General features: G+C 42.0%; 1 protein-coding gene and 1 long non-coding RNA gene across 2 annotated transcripts in view; one reads left to right on the plus strand and one right to left on the minus strand.

Moving 5' to 3' along the window:
- The window catches only part of plekha6 (pleckstrin homology domain containing, family A member 6), a 114,655-nt gene that overhangs the window by 12,756 nt on the left and 76,769 nt on the right, over window positions 1-25,130 (plus strand). Inside the window, exon 2 of the mRNA XM_056363282.1 lies at window positions 11,135-11,275. The gene's annotated coding sequence lies outside the window, so the exon portion shown is untranslated. The remainder of the gene's footprint in view (window positions 1-11,134; window positions 11,276-25,130) is intronic.
- LOC130160690 (uncharacterized) lies at window positions 22,956-24,931 on the minus strand. The gene is made up of 5 exons (XR_008826048.1): window positions 24,638-24,931; window positions 23,932-24,001; window positions 23,682-23,836; window positions 23,204-23,332; window positions 22,956-23,111 (listed from the first exon to the last, which is right to left on the minus strand). It is a non-coding gene; the product is annotated as an uncharacterized LOC130160690 (long non-coding RNA).

Genomic DNA, 25,130 nt, shown 5'->3' on the forward strand with positions numbered 1-25,130 from the left:
AGACACAGAGCCACTTCGAATGAAGAGTTGGAGATAAGGGCGTCAGAATCACAGTCTTTAACAGGCGCAGCAAATGCGGCAGACTTAACCTCCGGTTTCACACCCTTGGTTTTAAGCCTTCAATACAGCACAATCTGCCTTCCAGTGGCCTTTCTCATGACAATAATTGCACACATCACCAGTGTCAATACTGCCACTTGCCTTAAATTCAGGTTTTGACCAACCAGCTTTCCCTGGACACTGCATATCAAATGAAACATCAGAACCATTTCCAAGCCTGGCGAAAGCATTGTGACGCAGAGCGCTCTCTAACACTGGTCTTGGAGAGCAACACATACTCCTCAGCCAACACAGCCACCTTAGCAACAGATGGGAGTTTTTGTTCCATAACATGTGTTACAACACTTTCTGGGAGACAATTCTTAAACTGTTCCAAAATCATCATGTCACATAGGCCAACAAAAATCGTGAAATCAAGCGCAGCTAACCATCGCTTAAAAAGCATTGACAAATCCCTGGCAAACTTCATATATGTTTGACCAGTCTTTCTGTCCCAGGATCTGAAATGCTGGGGATAAGGCACAAGCTCATATGTATTAAGCACAGCAGATTTCCTTTTAGCATAGCTGGAGCTATCCTCAAGGCTCAAAGATGAGTAAAAAGAGGTATCCGGATCCCTTTCATATAACTGGGGCAATAAACACAAATTATTAACATTAAAGTGACCCTCAGCAGACTTGGACACCTGTCCAACCTGAACCTCACCAGACAACATGCCATCTCTAATCAAAAACGAACAATATGCTTCCAAATCCAATTTCGCCTTCCCAGACTGCTGGCAGATTCTCTCCACCTCAAGTTGTTTATTAACTTCCCATTGATGTTTCATTCTTTCATGTTCTATCTGCAACATCAAAATCTCTTTTTGCTGTTCAAAAGTTAACCCTTGCTCCCGAAAAGGTAAAGCAGTAGGGGAACGGAGAATCCTCCCCTTTAACTTTAGCCATTAATCCAACCTCAATTAACTTAGATTTTATTGATGTTTTAATATTCTGTATAAGACGCCGGTCTCCTTCAACCTCTACTGAATTATGCTCAGCAATTCCGAGCAACTGCTCCCCGGAGCAAGAATCCAGGGCCTCCTGAGACAGAGCAGCCAGGAACGCCTCAATTTCAGACATTAAAAATAGTTAGACCAAAAATCAAATATTTACACACAAGCACAACGAGGTTTACCTATGCGCACAGAGAGGTCAAGCCCTCCATTCAGGTGAGGTTCAGGTTTTTCTGCTATCTAACATGCAACCCAGTTTACTAAGCTCCCACCTATAGCTTCACCCATGTTTGCCACGACACTACAAAATAAGCTCAACAAACCCAAAGGGGAACGCTGCAACAATATACAAGGGAAAACCCCGCACCACTTCATACCAATTACACACAGGACAACGCACGAGTGTTATCTGAGCCATCTGATACCAGCACAAAAACAACTGGCTACCAAAACATAAATCTCTTCACCCAAACAAAAAATAGTCATGCAACTCACCCCACAACTCCAAATGTGTGTCATTCCCTCCGATCAAATGCTCGCTTGCAGGACAAGCCAAAAGTTTACCCGCACAGGTAAAAAAAAGGAACAAAGGATTCAGGCAAATTTGGGAATGGACATGACAGTTATTATAATATGTATTATAAAAATGAATAAACTAAAGAGACAAATACAAATATAGAGTGTGACAGTCAGTAATATCAGTAATGTGAATCTGCAAGTGTGAATGTAGTGAATTGTATAATGTAAAGCAAAACAAAAGCCCAACAAAAGAAACCGTGTCAACGCTCGCAGCGGAAGAGCGATGTGAACCCGTGCCTATGTGCCCTGGGAGCGTGCAGCCCAGGTTCACCAAATCTGGCTGCAGTGATCACCTTCCACTTACCTTCAAAGACACAACAGCCCAGTAACTGCCCACAACAACTAGACTCAAGCAGGGGCCATCACAGCATAAAGCAGTCTCCCAAACTGTTTTCAGAGGCTGTTTAAAATCAGAGAGAGCCCTGAGGGGAATTAGTACATTAAAAAAAGACAAGGGTAAGGAGAAATATGAAAAGAAGATGCATACTGTCACAGGTTTGCGAGGTAAGTAGGACCCAAATGCAGTCAACTCTTGGGAGATGGTGCAGGCAGGTTTATTTAACCAAAAATCAAGACGTGAACGTGACATGAACAGACATGATCAAAACGTGAACGTGACATGAACAGACATGAACAAACCCTGAACAAACCCTGAACTAAACAGACAAACCGACACAGACAAAGGGAAGCACAAGGACTATATAGACAAGGAGGCAAGGGTGATTGAACACAGGTGAAACACATTAGGGCGGGGCAGACAATCACCACAGACACAGGACCAAGACAGGAAGCAACACACTGACACACATGGAAACATTATTACAAAATAAAACAGGAAGTGACAAAAACTCCAAAACAAAACTAACAAAAAGTGTCTGCCATAGCAAACCATGACACATACCTGTCAAAGGGGTAAACCTGTAGATGAGTTGTGATAATGAGTGAAGAACGTGTACCTTACATGGTGAAAAAAAATTGAAATATGGTGATAAATAAATATAAAACGGAGATTTAGCAGTGGAAGTCTTTTTTATTTTAGTTACATTTTATTATTTTCTTTTCTTTTGGTCTCAGTATGTTTGACTTGCTGGAACTCCTAGTCTTGCTTCTTATTCAGTTTTTGTTTGTAAATAGTATGGTGTTTAATTTCAGTGGTAAAAAGTTTCTTTCTGTTTCCGTTTGTTTTGTTCGGTTTTCGCTCCTATTTTCACTGACTATTCACAGGCCTGTAGTGAGGGGGTTGCCGTTCTATGTAACATTATGTAGAGAGGGTAGCTGTAATAAGCTATAGCTTCAGCCTACATCTTTTCAGCCAATATTGGCATGTTTTAGTTCTATGTTTATTTACTATGTATGAAATAGTAACAAGGACTGAGATAAAATTTGAACAAATTCTTTGTCAGATCTCAAATTTTCCAGGCAAACAGGTACTGAGCTGAAAAGCAGTGATAAGGTCAGTGTGTTCAGCTTGCAGCATCTTGTTTGGTGGGTCCATCAGCCCCAAAACTTTGTGCATCACACAAGCATGGAACTTGAAAGACGTTGTGAAGTCCAACAGCCTCTATTTTCACATCAGCACTTGTTCTTGTGGTTCCGATGTCTGCATAAACTCCACAAGTGTTGTGTCCAAGTCCACCATTGTTCCAGCAGTCTTTTCTCCTTTGTACTGCACAGCTACAGTAAGGTCTCTCAGGAATTTATATAGAGAACTGCAGAACTGTCAAAAAAGTCTCCAACTGCTCTCTCCGATGAAATAGCATACACAATCACTGGGTGGAACTGATGATTCAAACAATGAAGAAGCATTAGTATACGTCCGTCCTTCCCAGACATCACACTGGATAGATCATAACACTGACTTTATTATTTTGCTTGAGTGTCGAGACCAACATTTGACAGTTCTTAAAGCACTAAATCAATGAGTGACAGGGCATCTCACTTCTCCGTGGTCAACCTTGACAGCAGTCAATCTTCACCGTGCATTTCTGGTCCACACAACAAATCACAATAGAGACATTCCCTGGCCAGTGGGATACCTTGTTACATCCATCTTAATTGTACACCATGACTCTTTGACATCCTTTACAATTTCCTCTGTTATGATCATACTCATCAGTTCAATTATGTTGTTTTGTATGTCATGTGAACTGTATGTAGCATGTTTTGGAACAGTACTATAATCCCACTGGAGCTCTTTGTTCTGTCTCAAGGTGTAATCAAACGGACAGAAAAAGTCCACCTCCCACTTAATCTTGGTTATCAACTTCATCAATTGATCCCTTCAATGGCAATTCGTGTGAAACAAGGAATTTAATTACGTTTACAATTGCAGAGACATACAGGCAGTTTCAAGAGAGCTGGTCAGAATTAACCAGCATTGAAATTTCGTTGCCTGCAGATGCAAACTTCTCTCTTTCCAAAAAGCCACACATGTTTAATGCTCTTTACTGTGAGCATGTCTGCTAAACCCCTTTGCCTTGTCTACAGCCTGAAGTTGTAAACCCAGAATCACTCCTCCTCACCTCAATATTCGTGGCAGGGAAAGCAAAATGCAGCATCTGCTTGAACAGAATACTTGAGCCAGTCTCTTCCTCTGTACCAAGTGGCTAAAAATTATATTAGCAATCATTTTTGTACTGCTGTTTTTTTGGGAATTGCTTAAGAAATGGCTTAGCTGGTTACTCATATGCCAAGGTCCCCCGGGTTAATGTTCATGTTACCAGTAGTAGGCTTAGCAGGACTGTCAGTGAGTGACTGATCTCCTAACGTCATTGTTTCTGGCTTGCCTGTGTTTTCTTGAGTGCCTAGCTGGTCAGGGCTGGTCTATCGTGTCCTCTATTGTGTTTTTTTACTTATTCCATTTTTAGATGTCCATTTTGTTTTGCTAAAAGCTTGAAACACACACATACAATGCAACATAACATGCTTACGTCACTCACTCAAACAACCTATCAAGTCCATGTGCATGGATTTGAAAATGAAGGCGATAAAGTGATTTTGATGTTAGCAAATTATAGTGGGATAAAATATGTATATATATTTTAAAATGAAATGATATGATCCAAATTAGCTCTTAATCTTTACTGAGGGGGCGGGGTAGACATTCTGAGGGGGCAACGCCCTCTCAGAATGTCTCAGTGGCGTTGGTGCTGGTTGCGTCTCAGGTTGTGTTTCTTTTTTTAAGTTATTTTTTGGTATTTTTTTGCTTTTATTGGGATGGCACAGTGAGAGAGAGACGGGAAAGTAGGCAGACAGAGAGAGGATGACATGCAGCAAATGGCTGCAGGTCAAACTCGAACCCACGGCCGCAAAGTGGGAAGTGAACTGAAAAGGGAGCTATTTAAAAGTGACGAACTGTTTGGGTCGTCCCTCCACCAGCTTCTGACATCATCAACCTCCTCAGTTTATCTGTCACATGTGAGTTCAGCACTGACACCAGCAGTTTGCAGACACAGTAACATTCAGCTGCTGACAAAGGTCTGAGGACAAACACTCACTCCATCAGTTCACAATAAGGAAGTTTTCACAGTTCATTATGTGGCTCAGTTGACCAGCACCAGCTCTTTTACATTTTTCCTTTTATACTTCATACTTACACTTTGTTGGTTTGTCCTCTGGCACCTGTGATGACTTTGTTTGACTCTGCCTCCATAAACCATCACACATACACAGAAATAAATCTGTTGTATGATGTGACAACACTGTGGTTCATTTAGTTTAGAAACAAAAACAACTTGGTTTAGGTTAAAGTGTACTCACTTTAACCTAAACCAAGTTGTTTTTGTTTCTAAACTAAATGTTTAGGAACTAAAGGTTAGGAGACCTTCATCGTCATAGTTTAACTGACTGCTGTGGTGGCATTTAGCAGTGCGTGTGTGTGTTTGTGTATGTGTGTGTGTATGCATGGTCTCTCTTCTAATGTTCCACTCGTCATTTTAATGGAACCAGGCGTGTAAAGTTACAGCTGTCTATGATATTGTATTGATGTGTGATATATGTTGTAAGATAGAAGAGGAAAGTTGGAAACTCTCAGTGTGGACAGAACTGATATCTGCACAGTTTGAACAGCTGCTGAAACAAACTGTAGGACCAGAGTTTTTTACTCAACTGAGCAAGAGGAAAAGTCGGAAACTCCATCACTCGTTCTTGACATGCAACAGTACAACTGTGCTGAATGGACTGCAGTGTAAAAACACAAGGCTACTCTTGTAAAAGGTGTTGTGGGGAGTGAGGAGTGTAGTTAAATTCGTGAAACTGTGTTTATGCAAATGAAAATGTTGACTTTCATTGTCTTTTTAAAAAGATGCATATTAAATTTAAAGTATATTTTTTTGGGCTTTTTATGCCTTTATGGATAGTATAGTAGAGAGAGAAAGGAAATGGGGAGGCAGAGAGAGGGGGAATGACATGCAGTAAAGGGCCGTCCGATGCGGGAGTCGAACCGGGGCCAACTGCAGCGAGGACTGCAGCCTATACATATGGGGTGCCTGCTCAACCCACTGCGCCACTCAATGCCCCCCCCCCAAAAGATGCATATTAAATTTAATCTGGCCTGTAGTTGTAAAGCTATTTTCCTGTGGACCAAAGAACAGAGCAAATGGTCGACCAAAGAAACATTAACACCTTCAGGCTCTAAGAGAGGTGAACAAAAAACCATGCACAGTTTGAAAACAAGTTGAGGATCCCTGAAATGTTGTAGCCCTGTCTGTTCCCACAGTGTGAGACGTTTCTGTTCTGACTGAGGTGGAGTCTCCAGCTCAGGGAACAGCACTCACAGCAAATTATGATGGAACACATTGATTATAGAGTGGAGGAACATGCAGGAGCTATTCTGGGACTGCACTGCACACATGCACACACACACAAACAGATGATTACTATGATTATTTTGGGTTGGTAACAGAATCTCCTGCAAAATAAACTCATAAACTCATTATTATCTGTCTGAGTGTGTGTGTGTGTGTGTGTGTGTGTGTGTGTGTGTGTGTGTGTGTGTGTATGAGGTGCACAAATCAATAACTTATATTTGCATTGGTTCAAGTGATCAAGTGACAAGTGTTAAATGATGAACCAACACCACCGTCCCCTTAGGTCTCTTCTGGTTTTATAATCCACTGGTTAGTTACTGATTAGTTCAGTCTGACCACTGTGACTAACCTCAGTCCTCTACCTGACAGGTGTATGAGACTGACCTTCATCATGTGGACACAAACACGCGTCCTCTGTATCTATATTGCAACTGTTAGGGTTTTTCAGCTACTCTCAAGTGAAGAAATATTCCCACACAGGCAATCATCAATCCCATCATTACCTTCTCTCATGATCAAAAACCCTAAGAGCAGCGTCCATGTGAAGTGGTTTGGACCAGAGGATGAACTCTGTGGAGTTCTTCTGGGAAGAAAACTGGGGCAGACTCAGAACATGCTGGAGGGGTTATTTATCAGGTCTGGGAGGAACTCTTCCCCCAGCAGGAGCTGGATCATGCCTAGCCTTGCCTGCTGCCACCGTGGATGAGTGAATATAGCTGCCATCAAGTTGTGATGATTGTCACTATGTTCACTCAGATGCAAATTAATTCTTTCAGCAACACGTGTGGGTTCTTTGGGAAGTTGTAGTGCTGCCCTCCCTGGAGGCCCTCTCAGCCACCTTGGTCATGGCCTCAACAGTGCCCCAATGAAGTGTGTGGAGGTCATTGGTGCCTGTATGCACCATAATGTACTTCGGGCTCCCCAGTGTGTCCTTTTGAAGCAGCTCCATGGCGTGGCCTGTTTCCAGCAGCGTTAGTATTTCCATGAGCAGGACCACCTGGGCTTCTGGCTTGGCTGGGGTTGGGTAGCAAGGAGGGAGTCTGTGTCAGTGGGGGAGATTCTGGGTGTCAGAGCTGGAGAGATGGGTAAAGACTGTAGGAGGGGGGAGTTGCCAGTGTTGGAGGGAGCTGGGGGTTTGGCAGCAAGGGAGAGGGAAGGTGTTTGGATAGTGGCATATGTGTCACTGGGTGAAGATACATGACAGCTCTTCTCTTGGAGGTACTCCCTCATCACCTGCACCTCCCTGCTGAAAATCAAGTCTTGGTTCACTGCATCCTCCTTTATTTTCAGGGTGTGAGCTCGTTGGTTGACGTTCTCCTCCTCAAGCTCACATACAGCCTGTGTCAGCTGTCTGAGTCTCCTCTGGGTCTCCGTCAGCTCTGTGGTGGTGTCCTGGTTGATTCTACTCAGCTCTGCTATGGGCTCTTGGCTGTCTTGCTTTAGCTGTTGGAGCTCATGTCTTGTATCATGTCAGGTCTGGTATCAGACTCAGCCAACTTGGCCAAAGTGACCTCTCTGAACTCAGTGAAGTCCAGCTCCAGGAGGAAGGGGCTCTCTCTTAGTTATTGGAGAGGAGTTTTGGGCGGTGTTGGAGGAGTAGGGCCAGACTGATTGATTGTTAGTTTCAGGTTTGGTATTTGGTATATGATGTAGTCAACAAACAGCTGTTCTGCATTGGCTAAGAGTGTTGCCTCTTTGTGTTTTTTCTTGGCGTTAGCACTGTTACAATTAGCAGGGTATTCTACCTCTCTGCTGTAGCTGCTGTTGTTGCTTGGTTCTGTCTCCATTGCAACACACTCTCCTCCTAGCTATTTTTTATATTTAAGTAAATGTATCTTTTAAAAGTAGATGTGTTTCACTTCTTTCAGTGTTGTAGATGAAATGTCTTCATTTTCAGCCCCTTTTCTTACCTCATCTCCAGGTTTGGTGTCAGACTAGCAGGGTAGTTGGTTTGCTCTTTGCTGTCTGTTAGATTTAGATGGGTTGATATCTTCTCTTGTTGGTAATATAAAAGATACTTTCATTGCTTTGTTTCTTGCTTTTTCCATCTTTGTACCTTTATATCGCTTTTCATTGGTTTTTCGGTTTCCTCTGTTTCATTTTTTCACCCAAAAGTTGAGGACCTTTCAGGAGCTCATTTTGTCTATCTCTGTCTCTCTCTCTTTATCTGACTAGTCTCTGACTGCTCTCTGACTGCTTTTTGTCTGCTCTCTGTCTGCTCTCTATCTGCTTTCTGTCTGCGCTCTGACTGCTCTCTGCTCTCTTACTGCTCTCTTACTGCTCTCTGACTGCTCTCTGACTGCTTTCTGTATGCTCTCTGACTGCTTTGTCTGCTTTCTGACTGCATTCTGACTGCTCTCTGACTGCTTTCTGTATGCTCTCTGTGTGCTCTCTGACTGCTGTCTACTTTGACTGCACTTTGACTGCTTTCTGTCTGCTTTCTGCTCTCTGACTGCCTTCTGTATGCTCTCTGTCTGCTCTCTGACTGCTGTGTCTACTCTGACTGCACTCTGCTCTCTGACTGCTTTCTGTATGCTCTCTGACTGCTCTGTCTGCTCTCTGACTGTTCTCTGGTTGTTTCAGTAAAGGGCTTCAGACATGTTCAGACATGTTGTCATCATTTAAGGCTTTAAGGCCTCGGAAAGTAGATTTGAAGTAGAGAAGTGATTATGCATGAATTGTGTGTGTGTGTGTGTGTGTGTGTGTGTGTGTGTGTGTGTGTGTGTGTGTGTGTGTGTGTGGGAGGCGTGGGAGGCGTGTCTGGACCTGTGAGGCAGCATTGGTAGGATGGAAGTGGAGGATGAGTTGCAGCTTTCCGGTCATGTGCCTCATCCAGTCCTCTAAACCTCCTTTTACCTCTGTCTCCTGTGTCCCTTCATCCAGGGGCCCCTCCCTAATCACCTGTGTTTTCCTGAGAGGCCCCTGTGACTAATGCTGACTAACAATAACAGCCATAATTACAGTGACTCATGCACACTCACTCAGACACAGAGGAGACTGTGGATGTGTACGTGGCTCCGGGCCCTTCAGCCACCTGGGGGCCTCAGACAAACTCTGAGTTAGTCTGCAACTTACTTTGAGTTAATTATTTTACATTTGTTACGCATCAGTAAAAAACAAGGTTTTTGTTGTGACTCGAGATTATTAAACTGGTTTATGGTTCTGTTCAGTCTCTGACAGAACCTGATTCAGGTTAGAGAAAGATCCTGGTATGGTTTCATCCACAAAAATTTTACAACATGCTTATTTACATTTAATCTAAACCTGTTTTACTAACCTGAACCTAAGAGCTGCTGCTGACTAAACCACAGACAGGACTCTGGATGGGAACGTGGTCTCTGGATGAAAGCCTGATCTCTGGATGTGAACTCAGTCTCTGGTGCCACAGTCCATCCACCCACACCACCTCCTAGAGACTCTGTTATTAAGACGTAAGACAGTATTAAGACTGTTATTAATGACTGTAGCTTCATTCATTCAGAAAAATAAGTTACCCCTGATACCTCTGAACATGATCCAGATTAATTTTCTACAGGACATATCTGCTGCTGCAATTTAGTTTCATCACCATGAACACCCATTGTAGTTGACTCCATCCTACACACATAAATTCTCACTTAATTAAAAAGAAATGCAGTGTTTGTTCTTTTGTGAGTAAAGTTAGATAAGAACTACAACATCCATCTGTTTTAAAGCCCTTTAAAAAAAAAGGAATTGTTGAACTATGAACCATCTGTAGTGATGTTAGTAGCTCTGTGGATGGTGGTCAGCTGGTTGCTACAGACTGAAATATTGACAGCTATTGATGGGTTTCCATGAAACTCTAGACAAGTTGTTCCCAAACTTTTTCATATCAAGGACCCTAAACAGACACAAATTAGACCACATACCCCACCTGATCAGATTTTTACTTTCAGATGTGTTATTACAGACTTTATAGTGAAAATAAATTATTCCTGTTTTTGCTGCAGGAGCCCTGGGGGTCCCTAGACCCCACTCCTTGACGGTTCTTTGAGAACCACTGTTATAGACAGTCACATTTCATAATGACTGTGGTGACTCCCAAACTCTTCCTCAGCATTAAAAATGAGCTCAAATCCCCACTGTGGAGCCTTTGTGTTGACATCTTCACTATCCTGTGTTGTTTTGTGAAGTATTGAGAGGCCAACACATTGTTGGTTTGGGACTTTTTAGAGTAACAGCAGCCTATTCCTTTAAACCAGGTTCAGTTTTTCACTTCAGCCCAATTTTCTTTCTAAAACAGACTCTGCTCAGAGGGTGAGTTTTGAAACATCATGATGAAGAACATGGACCACTTCCTCTTTGTCTTTGTTTCAACCTTGGTGTTTGTGATGTTCAGCTCTTCTGTTCCCTCTGTGAGTCTCTAACTCTGAACTGATCCTCTTTCTCTGGTCTGAGGAAGAAATAGGGGAAAGCAAGGAGTGGGAGGAAGAAGAGTAAAAATGGACAGGATGAAGGGCTAAGTGCTTTGACGCAAGTGGGAGATGAGGCAGAGGAGAAAAGGGAGGGAAGCAGAGAGGGAGATGGAGGGAGACAGCCGGAGGAGGAGGGAGGGAGGGGTTGATTGTTTCTGGAGCTCTGGAGGTTTCATATTTCTCTTTTCTTTCGATTCTCTGCTCACATGCAGATTGAAACTCTTCCTGTCTTTTCCTCTCTCTCTTATTTTCCTTAGACTAGTGGGACTTTCTGCAGACTGGCTCATTCCAGCCAAGCCCCAGCATGTTGTAGGCATCTGCTACCGACAGGAAGACCGGAGAGAGAGAGCAACAAAGAGGAGAAGAGAAGAGATTGAAGGAGGGGATGGTGAGGGAAGGTAAGAGCTGCTGCATGTGTTCTTTATTTCAGACGGTGGAGGGAGAGAAGGAAGGGATCTCCAGTTTCTTCTGTGTTCAGTTTCTGTTGTGAAAACGTAACTGTGTCCCTCACAGATACATGATACAGCATTTATATATTGTTTGAAGTCTCTTTCTCATTGTTGCCCTGGTGTGTGAGTGAGGAATACAGTATCTTTATTTTCAATCTCCTCTGTGAGACTGAGACCTGGCTTTGCTGAGTTTACAGATCACTGAGGATGACGGCAGCTAGAGTCAGCTCACATCTTGGTCTCAGACAGTTCTCAGAGCAGCAGTATAATCCATGTCCCCTGTCCTCTGCTCTTCCAGTAATACTCTACACTTGCTCTTCTGTGCAGAGCTTTTGAGCTCTGAGAAGGCGATGACTTCTCTCACTTCCATGGTGGATGGAGAAAAGTAAAAGACTGAGAAGGTCATGACTTAAATGTAAGATCAGTGGGCAGCTGTGGTAGAAAATCACTGTGTGAATGTGAATGGATGACTGTGACCAGTGCTGTGAGGCTTTGAGTGGTTGATAAGAGCAGAATAAGTACAGTTCCCAACATTTTTCAGCTCGTGGTCTTCACCACTGAACTGAGAATAAAGCTGTTTTTATACTGTGACTTTTCACCTCAAGATGAACACGTCACAGAAGCAGAGTATTTATTAACTTTGATGTGGTGACATTATGAACATACAGGTTACTGTTAGAGAGGTGGGTTATCCTGCTGAGCTATTTTCATGTGGTTTATTCTGAGATCAGCTGTAAAGTCGGATTTGAGCTTTTCAGTAACAGATGAAACTAATGTGTAAACATGTTGTGTTCTGTTCCTCTGGTGGTCGAGTGAATAATTACTGTTGTCTGTCAGGAGTGATAGAGGAAGGTGAAGGTGCCACAGGACCTTCAGGAAGGTGCGTATGTGGGCTGACAGAGTCTTTGTACCTGTCTGTACATTTGGATGATTTTCCCGTAACCATGATTGATCATCCCCTAACATTAGACTCTTAAATAAAGTTAGGTCCTTTACAAGTTGTGATGGTCTTGAGAGACCCTGATGAGAACATCAGATCAATTACTGATCTGAACAGACGTCTGGAGGACTTACTAATGGTAGTCTTGTTTAAGGAGAAATCACACCTGCATTAACATACACACACACACACACACACACACACACACACACATACACACACACACACACAACACACACACACACATACACACACACACACACACATACACACACACACACACACACACACACAGCTGCACACCTGGAAAGGAGTGTATGCGTGTGTGTGTACCTGTTCAGTAGATATATAGATGTATTTAAGCAGACTTAAGTTCTCCCTCTTCTCTCCTTTTCCCTCCAACTTCTTCTTTCCCTGCTACCCCCCTTTCCCACCCTGGCCTCCATCACTTTCAGATAACTGTCACCCTCCCCCTGCTCTCTAGAGGTAGAAACAGTCCAGTGTGTTAGCCCCTGCTCTTCTGAGGCAGGGCTGACCTTTCTTTCTTTCTTTCTTTCTTTCTTTCACTCACAACGAAACATCAGACACCTACAGTATATTAAATGAAACAATAAATACAGCTTTGGACAGGACAGTCTGTGAGGAGGAACTCTGCATGTATGAACCTCTCTCAGGTCCTGGTCTTCATCTGAGTGAGAGTCTGTCTCATCTTTTCCTTTATGACTGAGTGACACAGCCTGGTCTCTATGTGACCTGGTCTGACAGTGACTGCCTGTTTCTGTGGTCAAGCTGTGTCTTCTCAGTCTGTACACACACACGAACACAATCTCGTACATGCACAGTCTAAACAGAGTACATGTGTCAGTGATCAGTTCAGCTACTGGATGTTATGTAACATGTAGAGTACACATGTGTGAGATGTTAGAATCTGAGACTGATGTGGATCCTGAACCATATGTTGGACCTGGTCCTCTGTCAGTCCTGTACTGACTGTTGTACAAAACCCTGTACCTGTGTTTGTATTAAAGCATCTGACAGTGACTCATAGGTTCACATGTAGACTCTACTTTTACCTGAACGTTACCCCTCTACTATGAATAATATTTTGTTTTACATGGTTGTCACACATAAAAACTGTGTCTAAAGCTTCTACTCTTACTTCCTGATTGAGAAATCTGGATCAGGCCCTGCACACCACCTGCTTGCTCAAGGTTGACAGGTGAAAGAGCAGAGAGTATGTAGATGGTTAGAGGAGAGAGACTTAGACACATGTTTGAGCCTCAGTCAGAAGCAGATGAGGAGTCTGCTGTGACCAGAATCAGAGACTAGCAGACATCAGAACGGTAAAGCGGTTAGCTTGTAACTGGCAGTGGCTGACACAGTGTTAGTGGTTGTGCTAACGCTAACTCTCTCTCTCTGTACTGACAAGGTTTCAGGTTTATTTAGCCCTGCCCCCCGTCCCCACAAGTTGACAGTATTGGTTTCTTAGGTTTGTGACCTATGAAACCCTGGCTGTCTGAAATTGTTTTTAACATTTGTTCACTGCAGTTCAAGGTGGAAACACTCCATCAGCTGGATCTCATCATATAGGCCACGCCCATTTCCCCCAATAATTATTTTCAGCAAAATGCAACTTACTTTTTAAGTCCTCATTGGCATTAAGTCCGATATACATGAAACTTGGCAGAGAGAATCTATTGATGCTCTTGATGAAAGGATTTGTATTCCTTCAAAAGATGCGCAAGTTACAATGGAAGAACTTCCTGTGGTCAAAATGGGAAGTGTTGGGGAAAATATTGGTATTAAAACAAAACTTAAGACTTTGGTTTCTCATGTGAGGGAGGGGGGGTCTGTATCAAATTTGGTGCTAATTGGCCGCTAGGGGGCGTCACAAACCTGAAAACTTTAAATCGTGAAATTAGCTACGTGGATTTGTATGAAATTTGGTGTGCTTGTTCAAAATACATTCTTGAGTCCATGGTTAAAATTTGGTAATGATTGATCAGAATGGCCATGGCCTACCACAGAAAAACTTAAATTCCTTCTGTTTAACCTTTACAACTTCAAAAATACAACTTTTTGACCAAAGTTTTCCTCAGACTTGCGCCACCTTGATGGGCAACCGGGGGCGAATGGCATGGGGGTTCATACCTGCTTACAGGTCTAGTTATTATTATTAAGGTTAAAAACTTGATTTTCATTGGAGGGGATCTTTAAACTGTGGCTCATTTCTAAGGTTGTGTAACCACTGTTCCCACAGTACCAACACACATTAATCAATTATAACTTTACATGAGCACCAACCAGTTTGCATGCCGGCGAACAGCTTACTGTTTCTCGACTGCCTCTGTGTCTGCACTCTGTTAACTGCATGCGATGACATTGCTACTCGTTGTTGTGGGTATCTTCTGTCCGAACAGAAAGACAAAGTCGACTGGCAGTGGAAGAGGTCAATCATCTTTGTTAGCAGGTTTATCCACATTTAAAAAACCTGTTTGTTCCTAATAATTCGGGTGTAAAACGGGTATAAAACACAACATAAACTATATCAGTTCATACACAGCTTAAGAAAGTATTTTATTTGTCCTCGTTAGTCATATTTGGTATACATGACTAAGATATACTATGAAAATCCTTACTACATCCATAGTATTTTACAGTCAGAGAGACCCCCTCTGTAAATTTATTAGTGTAAATATAAAGCCTATAGACTATAGCATTGTCCCTGAAACATGTTTGAGCTGTTTCCAAGGAGACCGTGTCCTGAATGGCGATTTTTTAAAGGGCCCCTACTGTTTCAGGGTGCCAATAAAATCAGCAGCCAATTGTCAATAATCACTGCGTCTGGGTATTAGTAGTTTGATGAGACATCAGACAGGCATTTAAAGGTATCATATATTCTCATCAACTAAATATAAATATGTCCATTCTGTTTAAGTTCAAATGTCCAGACTTTATAACTTATAAACATGGGCATAAATAAATCCTTGGTTGTTTTCTCCAACCATGAAGGCCAGTACTGAAGTCAGATCTGACACTGAGCACTAAAGTCACTGGGCTCAATCTCACATGTGTTTGTGACTGACTCTGGTTTAAAGAGGCTGAAACAGCTGTAGCTGTAACATCTTCATGACAATGAACAACTGCCTCTTTAAACTGAGGAACTCTATCAACTGCCTAAACTGTCAGTTCAACTTCATATTTCAGGTTTACTGAAAATCTTAACATTAACCTGAGTTCCGTTTTACTCAAATTTTAAAGCAGCAGAGGAAATTAAGCAGAACAAACAACAAATAATTCACAGTGCAGTGAAAGCAGGTGGAACATTTTAGAGCCAGACCAGGTTTCTTAATTAGAATCCTGTACTACAGCTGTCCAGCCACAGGCTGCTGTCTCCTACTGGTCTCACTGTTCCTCTGCACATCCAGTCAGCTCTCTGCTCATATACCTGCAAACACACCTTTGCTCTGAATAGTAGTGTAGAGAAGAATCGTCGACCTCGGACTGTTAGACCGTGTCAGCTTCAGACAAACTGACATGAACCTTATGGAAGGTGAAAGAGTCAAAGTTTTTCATCATGTTCATGAGATGTGTGTTTGTCAGTTAACAGCAGCTAACAAGTGTTAAATTTTTAGGTTAAGTTTGATTTGATATCATTTACAGAGGAAACCCTGGAAGGGATGGAGTTATCACTGCTGGGTTTGTGTGTGTGTGTGTGTGTGTGTGTGTGTGTGTGTGTGTGTGTGTGTGTGTGTGTGTGTGTGTGTGTGCACGCTTGCGTGTCATCCTGCTCTGTCCACCAGGGGGCAGCATGGCCCAGGTTCTGTCAACTTGTGAAATCTGTAAGGGTTGCTGTTGCCAACTGGGGCAGACATCTGCTGCCTATGTTTGGAGCAGACCTGCTGTGAAGTGATGAAACCAGGCCAGCAGGTGATTCTTGAGCAGAATCTGTTGTAGCTGGAGAACAGCATCAAAAACCACCTGACCTGCAGCCTGTTGTTAGTGTGGAGGCTGGTGCCTCTGTATGACTCTGGTCTGATGTTAACTGTACTGCAGCTGTGTCTGTGGTGAAGCTGTCATGGCAGAAGAGCAGATGCCAGTCTTTATTCTACAAACCCACTGATCATCAGAGTCTCTCTCTCCCCAGTCCTCCAGAAAACACCTTCAAACATCTCAAACATACTGTGGTCATGTTCAGGCTCCAAGCACTGAGGTCAAGGTTCAGGAAAGAGGGTTAATGAAGATTTTTGTCTATTTCAAGCCAACTCTTTAAATATTTATCTCTAACCAGGACATTTCCCACATCTTGTTGAACAGGATGTTAATGATGCTGGAAGAAAATGACTGAAGGCAGTAAACATGTTGCAGAGACATTCAGTCTAAACATTTTATGACTGTGCAGATAAACGTTAATGAATGAATGTTGTTGAAGAAGTCTCTGATAATGCTCATCAGGAATATTTAACACTGATAGAGAAGGTCTGTGATGGATCATAAGCCTCTTCATATAAACTCAGTCTCAGTTGTTTGTTAGACACAGTTCAGTGTCCTGCATGTTATCAGTGCTTACTGCATACCAGCTAATGAAGCATTGGAGTCCCTCAATCCGGAGTTCAGTTTCAGATAAATGGCACATAGCTCCTGAGTCAGACTGTCCCAGCTGATACATGTCTTGCATAAGGAACTGATGATATAACATTATACATATTAAAATGCTAATAATGTCAATTAACATACTGATAAAAACAAAAGAACAATGTCTAATAACAGTAACATTAATTGTTTTATACAACCGATGATATTTAATATTTCTCTTTAACAAATTGGTTGAATATAAAATTATTTTTACTGAAGATTAAAATCATTATAAAATATATACTGTATATAAGTTATTTTAATTGCACATTCTGTGCCAAATTAAATCCAGTCACCTTTCAATCACCTGAGTATGTATCCACTGGAGCTTTCTGTTCTTGGTTACAGGAAGTGGAATCTAACATGGTCTTCTGCTTTTGTAGGTTGGATGTGTTGTTCAGTCAGAAGCTTTTCTGCTCAGCACAGTTGTAAAGAGTGGTTGTCTGAGTGACTGTAGCCTTTCTGTCAGCCCCAACCAGTCTGTCCTTACTCCTCTGACCTCTGACCTCTCTCATCAAGACAGAGCTGCTGCTTAGTGCTTGCTTTTTGTTGTTGGCTTGTAACTCTACACTCTAAACACTTGGTAAATATTATAAAATAATCTTTTTTGTGTCCTGGCAGAGTTTGTTATCATTTATCAGTTTGACCTCTGACCCTGAAAAATCTACATTCAAATCAAAGGTCTCATGTGGGGGCTCCTGTTAGTCCTGCTGGGTTCACCACTGTGTTTGTTCTGGTCACACTGTGCAGTGTTTTAGACTGTCAGCAGCTGGCTGGTTGTTGTGGTCAGCAGTGTCTGACCCACAGAGCGGAGCTGTGAGATCAATAGGCTCATGGCTGTATCATTGTTCATAAACATCACGTCAAAGCTTTGGTCTGTTGGAGCAGTCTAAATGCTGAGAGGAGGGTCAGACCAGGTCTAAATGCTGAGAGGAGGATCAGACCAGTTCTAAACACTAAGAGGAGGGTCAGACCGGGTCAGGTTTGATCTGCAGTATGTTTGAGTGTTTAAATGAACTCTGTCTGGTTTCAGTTTGAATTATTGGCCTCTACTTTAATTTCACTGCCTTTGGTGGATGTGGTTTTTATGAAATAGTAATTCTGTGGTGATATTCATTGTATTTGAATTAACTGTATTAAAAGAGTTAGTTACAGTAGAAACACGGAGAGCAGCCGGTATGAATCTCCAATTTACCTGGAGGTGGTTGAATTAACATTTTAATAAGTACTACAGAGATCAGAGTTTAGCTTCAGGATAATGTAAATTAATTATGAATACAGACTGACTGAAGGAATCATGGTTCAGGTTAGGTCTAAACTGTTCCTGCTCCATTAAGTGTCCACTTAGTACAACAACATCCAGAACCTCTGACAGGTCACCAGTGACGTTCTGGAGCAACATGTGGTACTATCCTGACAAGTCTTCTTCAGGGACATCCCTGTTCCACAGTCTGCACATAGCTTCATAGTAAAAGAGTGTGGGTTCTAAACTAGTCTGCCTTTGGTCCAGGCCCATCTTCCACTGAGAATGTGTGGCTTATAATGAAGCACAACATACAACATCAGAGACCCTAGGCTGCTCAGCAGCTTAAGTCTTATGTCAAAAGACAATGGGAATTTCACAGTGCCATTAATCACCTTATTATAATTAAACTGATCTGAGAGAAAACTGGACATCTGCTCCTCTTCCTGGATCTGGTTTCAGAATGTAGAGAATCTAGTCCATGGCAGATATGTGTGCACGTCTCTTAAGATGTACATGTGTCAGTATCAGTGAATTGTTTCAGAGATGGAGAGAACCTGCTGCTCTTCACCTGGACAGGTTGCTACTTTCATGTACCTGTAATATGTGCATGTGGTAGGTTGTTGGTTGTGTAGGTAGATTTGCATAAAAGTAGGTGATGATTGGCTGTGTTGAATGATGCTAACAGTTTAGCCATCTGCTAACTGAAATGAAGGGCTCGCAGCTTTTTTTCAAGATTTTTACCTACAGCCGCTTTAAAGCTTAGTCAGCCACATTGAGTATAACAGTTTTAAACTAGAAAATTCCTGGAAAAATTTATATACTGTGTATATTATAGAAACTGGATGTGATGGTGGCATCATCTAGTACAAAGTATGTGAAGCATTGCTGATGATACTACTGTATTTGCTTGTCTGTGTCAGTAGGAACTACTTAAACATTCTAACACAGAGCCTACAGTAAGCTCCTCTTACCTGTTTCAGGTTTTGAAAATAAGAGCCTCTAATAAGCCCTTCTTACCTGCTTGAAACTCTTATTTTGAAGGTGAATCCACATGATGGACATCGGGTTGGCATTTGTCTGTCAATATGTGTGTGTGTGTGTGTGTGTGTGTGTTTGTGTGTGAATGCATGCATGCATTCATAAAGCAACACATTTATAGAAACAGTCCAAAGATGATTCCATAAAATGCAGTAATATAAAAAGTAATTTTTTCAAAAATATTCTACTTAACAAATTTCATTTTCTTTACATTGACTTATACCATGTCTGGAGTGATTAGTATGAGCCACCCAATGTTAATGGTCTCTTTCTTCATAGAAAGCAATAATATTCACTGACTACTCTACACATCCATGGATCACATGTGCAATGAGTGGCAGTACAATCACACCAGTAGAAGCAGAAGCAATATGGCTACATTCTGCTAAAATCATCAGAGACAATTCTTCTGTGAAGAGAACCATGAGCATGAGCATCCCCGTCCATGTAGCAGAAAGACTGAACGCCTAGAATCCGTTAAAATTAACATAACTTAAGGCTTCTTGTGATTATTAGCTCCATCTCCAGAAAGCTTACTTGGTCCACATGGCTGAATCAGCAAACAGGATGCAGACAGTTCCACTGGGACTCAGCTGACATGTAGACCTGACTTTGAGTACACTGTAAAAAAAAAAAAACTTAAAAAAACAGTAATATTCGGCAGCGGGGGTGGCAGAAAAATACAGTAAAATAACGGAAAATAACTATCACATAAAAGTACAGTAATTTATTAAAATACAGTTTATAGCTTTAATTTTACATGAGATTTTCCATATTTTTTGGGGCTTTTTAATGTTTAACTAGAAAATTCCTGGGAAATTTTGAGTGCCACGGGGGCTACTGCCGGGATAGGGTTAGGGTTAGGGAAAAAAATCTTCTCTGTGTCACTGTAGCAATGACATCACGCAGCCCTTGCCTGTCAGAGGTCAGGTCAGGAGCTGCAGTTGCCATGGCAATGTGGAAATCTGCCCAGAATTTGGCTTCTACATGGCTTCAAACAATTGCAAATTATGAGAAAACTGTTACTTCTTTTCAAAAACCGAAAACACAGTGAGAGACACTGAATTTTACATAGATTTCTTACATATTTAACATACGTTACATGTTAAAAAAGTATTTTAGGGGCGTCACGTAGCGCAGTGGGTTACGCAGGTGCCCCATATATAGAGGCTACAGTCCTCATTGCAGCTGGCCCCCAGTTCAATTCCCGCTTCGGACAGCCCTTTCCTGTGTATCATTCCCCCTCTCTCTGCCTCCCCATTTCCTGTCTCTCTACTGTCCTGTCCATTGAAGGCACAAAAAGCCCAAAAGAACTCTTTAAAAAAAAAAAGAAGAAGTATTTTATTAATAGTAGCTTAGCCTGTTTTGGTAAAAACCCAAAGACCTTTGGTTATATAACACTATCTTACACTACTAAAAACACAAATGAAAAATACATACAAGGCTAAAGTTGACCAAAAAGATTGTGAACATTAAACAAGTTTAAAAAAAAAAAAAAAATACGAGTGCTAAGTATGATACTTGCAGATCATCTTGATGGTTAAAGGGGACATATTATGCAAAATGCACTTTACCATGGATTTCTAACAATAATATGTGTCCCCGGCCTGTCTACAAACCCCCAAACATGAGAAAAGTCCATCCTCTCCGTCTTTTGCTTGCTCCACCTTTCAGAAAATGTGTTCTCACACAGGCCAATTGGAGATTTTCCCTTGATGTCGTCATGAAGGGAAATAACACCTCCCCCAGGTGGGTGACACTCCCCGAGCTAGGTGTGTGTTCCGCCTTCTGAGTCCGCCTTGCAGCCGCTATCATTTATTCCATCGCATCACCAGCTCTGGTAAAACTATGTTCAAGTTACGAACGATGCACGCTAGTTGCTCAGTTGTTGACTGTACAAACCCCTACGTCTGAGGATCTGAAGACCCAGTGGATTTGTTTTATTTTATTTCTGATGGAAATGTCCCCGCTACAACTCCTAAAATGTTGTAGTGGGATAACCATTTCACTTAGGACTGCTTTCTCAACGAGGGCCAGTACAATGCGGGATTCGCTACATTCTGAAAATAAAGCATGGATCTGCGCCGACTGTCCGAGACCCAACTTCAAACTTGGGAGTTGTAAGTTTTGCCATTTTATGTTGCTTTACTGTATGTACACGAGAGCCTGTTACGTGTGTTGTTAGCATGGCAGCTAATGTGGCTAGCGTTTTGCCTCGTCCACACAGCCGGGTATAGCCACGTACAGATTGTATGCAATTCTTCTGCTTAGTATCGCTGTGTGACGTTGATTAGAGCCACCCTGCTAACTTTATCACACTTGAAGGGCGTTTTAGCTGTCTGTAAAGTCAAGCCGGTAAAATTCAGACTAAACAAGCTTTGCAGTGATTAGCATAGGTGTCTGGGCTTGTTTGTTAGTGCAAACAGTTATTATTGAGAGTCATGCCTTATGATGGTCGTTTTAACGTATATCATGTTTACAGATACAGTGCCTGTAGGGAATGAATAGATAAGCGCAAAGTTACAGGGAATATGTGAAAGGGGATAGTCTATAATACACATTTTTTGCATTTTGCACGGATAGTGAGCTATTTGCAGCATTTACAAGCTTTTGACAACCCAATTTACACATAATTGAGTACATTTGTTGTTATCATTTTTGCACTGCTTGCAGCTGTTGCCATAACTATACATTTGAGGAGATGTTGGTGTAACCTCTGTTTCATCTGTTCAGGCCAGCACATCAAGTGCATCTATACAGCTTCCTGCAACAAGGGATGTTGCATGCCAGACTGACCGACTGGAGACGCATACTGTAAGCACACAGTTATCCTTGAAGACTTTTCAGCCTCACATCAGAAGTACAGGTCTGTAGCCATCTGAAGGGCATCTACTTTTGATAAACAGTCATTTATCAGTCTTGGAATGCTGTGCAGGTAAATGAAGCTGTTGTTACTTAGAACTTGTGAGAGTGTGTAGGCTAAGGTTTGTCAATATTAACATCTTTGATTTTCTCTTTACTGTACCTCCAGACTCTACCTGGCTGCCATGTACTACAATGTTCAAGGTCCAATTTCCAAAGGCCATGAAGGGAGAATGCAGAGCTAAACTAGTTAAGACTGAGCCTACATTCTATAAGTGTTATATTATTTTATTTTTCAACCAAGAAATGTTTTGTACACATTGTATTAAGTATTGCTCATATAATGTTATGACTGTTCCACCAACAACAAATACAGTAAAGAAAATGTCAGGAGGTAGTTAGAAACAGACTTTCAGTCATTGTTTTGTAAAAAAACAACAACAAAAAAAATTGTAAACAAAATCTTTTGTGTTTTATCAAACCTAGTGGACCTCATATTTGAAAATGTCTTTGTTGACCTGGGACCATACACAGAAGCTGCTTTGGCCATCCCCATCCCAGAGGACCTCACTGCACAGTTCAAGCGGCCTGAGAAGGAGGATGTCATATCCAGCTCTGTGTCCCGGTTCTATCATGGGGCAGTCTAAAACCCATGTACTAGCCTGTGGCGTCAGGAAACACGGCATGGATGCGTAGGACCACGCAGGCTGGAACGACGACCCAGATTCTGCGACCAAGGAAGCCCCAGCATCAGCTCGCAAAGCTCCTATAGGCTAGATACCTGTACCAACTAAAACAACTGGTGAGGGCATTTAGTCTTGCAAACATATCTATGTTGTGTCTCTCTTTTATATGGATCCTGTTACAGACCAGGTAGGTGGACTCAATAGGCAGAGACTGGAGGCAGATGGCGGTTACAAAGAGTTTTATTGCAAGAGAAGGTGCGGGGCAGATGAAAGGGACAGATGATGAGGCGGATGATGGCTGGAGGAGCGTGGCAGGCAGGAGAGCTGAGCCGGGCAGGAGATCTGGAAGCTGGAGGCCGGGTGGGAGTGCAGGTGATCCTGGGCAGAAGAGAAACAGGTTAGAAGGGGTATACGGCAGACTGAATGGAGACAACTAGAATACGTTTTCAGGAGCTGGAGACGGAACTAACTCGGTAGCTGAGTCTACAATCCAGCGCTGACTGACTGACGCAGGGAGCTTAAGTAGGCTGAGGCAGCAGACAGCAATCAGCGACACCAGGGCACTCCCGCACAGCCGACCAGCATCAGCAATTAGCAACCTGCACAGAGAGGGGGAGAGGACTATGAGGCAGAGGGCATGACAGATCCAGTGAATCCTACAGCTTTTTTATTATCACTGATTATAAGTGCCTCATTTGATGTAAATAAATGCTTGATCGTTTCTAAAGAAATGACTCCTCTGAATTGATATATTATATGCACACTATCTGCTGATATAAAAACTTTACAAATCAAGGAGATGCTAAACTAATTTATTTGAGGGTGTGTTACTCCATATGTGGTGTGTTATTACCATTGTAAAATGATGTGCACTGAAGTAAAAGAAGACTGCCTAACATATTTTATTTAGATTGAAACTATATGTTTTTACAAAGAAGCAAAACGTACTGGTGTATTCCTCTCAACCGTAAAGTACCGCAGTCAGCGCGGTATATGTTGCAGGCATTCTGGAGGGAGTACACATTGAGGCAACCCGGCTCCAACCCAGGACGGTCTACCATACATGGTAATTCTTCTTCGATATCCCATAGCCGTCTGGTAACCTACAGTGAATTACAAATGGTAAATGCTATGGTTTATTATAAATGTAATGTAATCAAAACAAATTACTGATTAGTTTGTCTAGTGAGAATGCTACCTGTGGTATCTCCTAGCAGCAGATATTCTCAGCTTCTGTGGGCATGGTTGTACAGTTTCCACAGGAGCACCTATCCAAAATATAGAGAAAAATGGTAACATTCACCAGAATATAAAGCTTATGAAATTCAAAAACTGACAGACAGTGGAGCTAAGGTGGGTAAGAAGTAAGCTTGGTTACATATCAAGCGCATATAACATGGGTAATTTATAACATGTCACTTATTGCATATAATGTGGAGCTTGACAACAGTGTAGTGTAGAAAACACTGCACAGCCCCGTCTTTGACTAAAGATGAATGTTTATGCTGATTTACAGCTTTCATTGTAATACACAAAATAAATTTACTACATAAAGGAAGATGTCATGATGAGCATTTCTTCTCAAAACATGGATAAAAATTAATAAAATAAAAATGATTTACTTTGTCAGCATCTATTAAAGTATCTTACTAGTTGAGACATTGAACACCTGTAGCAGTCCTCAGTCAACAAACATTTTCATAGACTGTAAAAGTATATCTAAGGAGGCATGACAGATAACTACATTACACAATTCACAATAGTGCTTATTTACCAAAAGAGCTCCCAGTAATGACGAGACAGTAACAGTTAGCATTAGCTACCTAGCTACATGTTAGTAACTGTGTGCCACACATCAACAAACTGAAAATGTAAGGGCAAAATACACAAAATTGGTTACCAACCAATCAGAAACGTCCTGCTGCAGTTGTAGAGTTGGAACTTCTTCAGGAGCCTCTCCTTCTGGGTCAGATTCTGAATAAAAGTCGTATGGTTGAACCAAAGCGCTTCTGATGCCAGGTCACGGTCACCGTAAACATTACAGCATGGTACCAGAAGCCCAAGCTGCATCCCCTTCCGGAGAGGGGCGTGGTCAGGCACAGATCATTTACATTTAAAGCTACAGACACAGAAACAGTCTGTTCTGAACAGGGCTGAAAAAGAGAGGTTTACAGGCACGCTGAAATATAGGATCGGAGTGTATTTTTTAGCCAGAAACTTCAAAGACATGTTTTGGGGACCTCTGAGACTTATTTAAACTTGTTGAAAAGGAGTATAATATGTCCCGTTTAATCTTGCAAATATATGATCATGAAATTCATCATCATGCCTTCGGGACGACCAGTGGAATTATCATAAAGTGGAGTTATTACTGAAAATTACCCAACCCCCACCTCT

The sequence above is a fragment of the Seriola aureovittata genome, chromosome 2 (genome assembly GCF_021018895.1).
Source record: "Seriola aureovittata isolate HTS-2021-v1 ecotype China chromosome 2, ASM2101889v1, whole genome shotgun sequence".
In the NCBI taxonomy this organism is placed as follows: Eukaryota; Metazoa; Chordata; class Actinopteri; order Carangiformes; family Carangidae; genus Seriola; species Seriola aureovittata.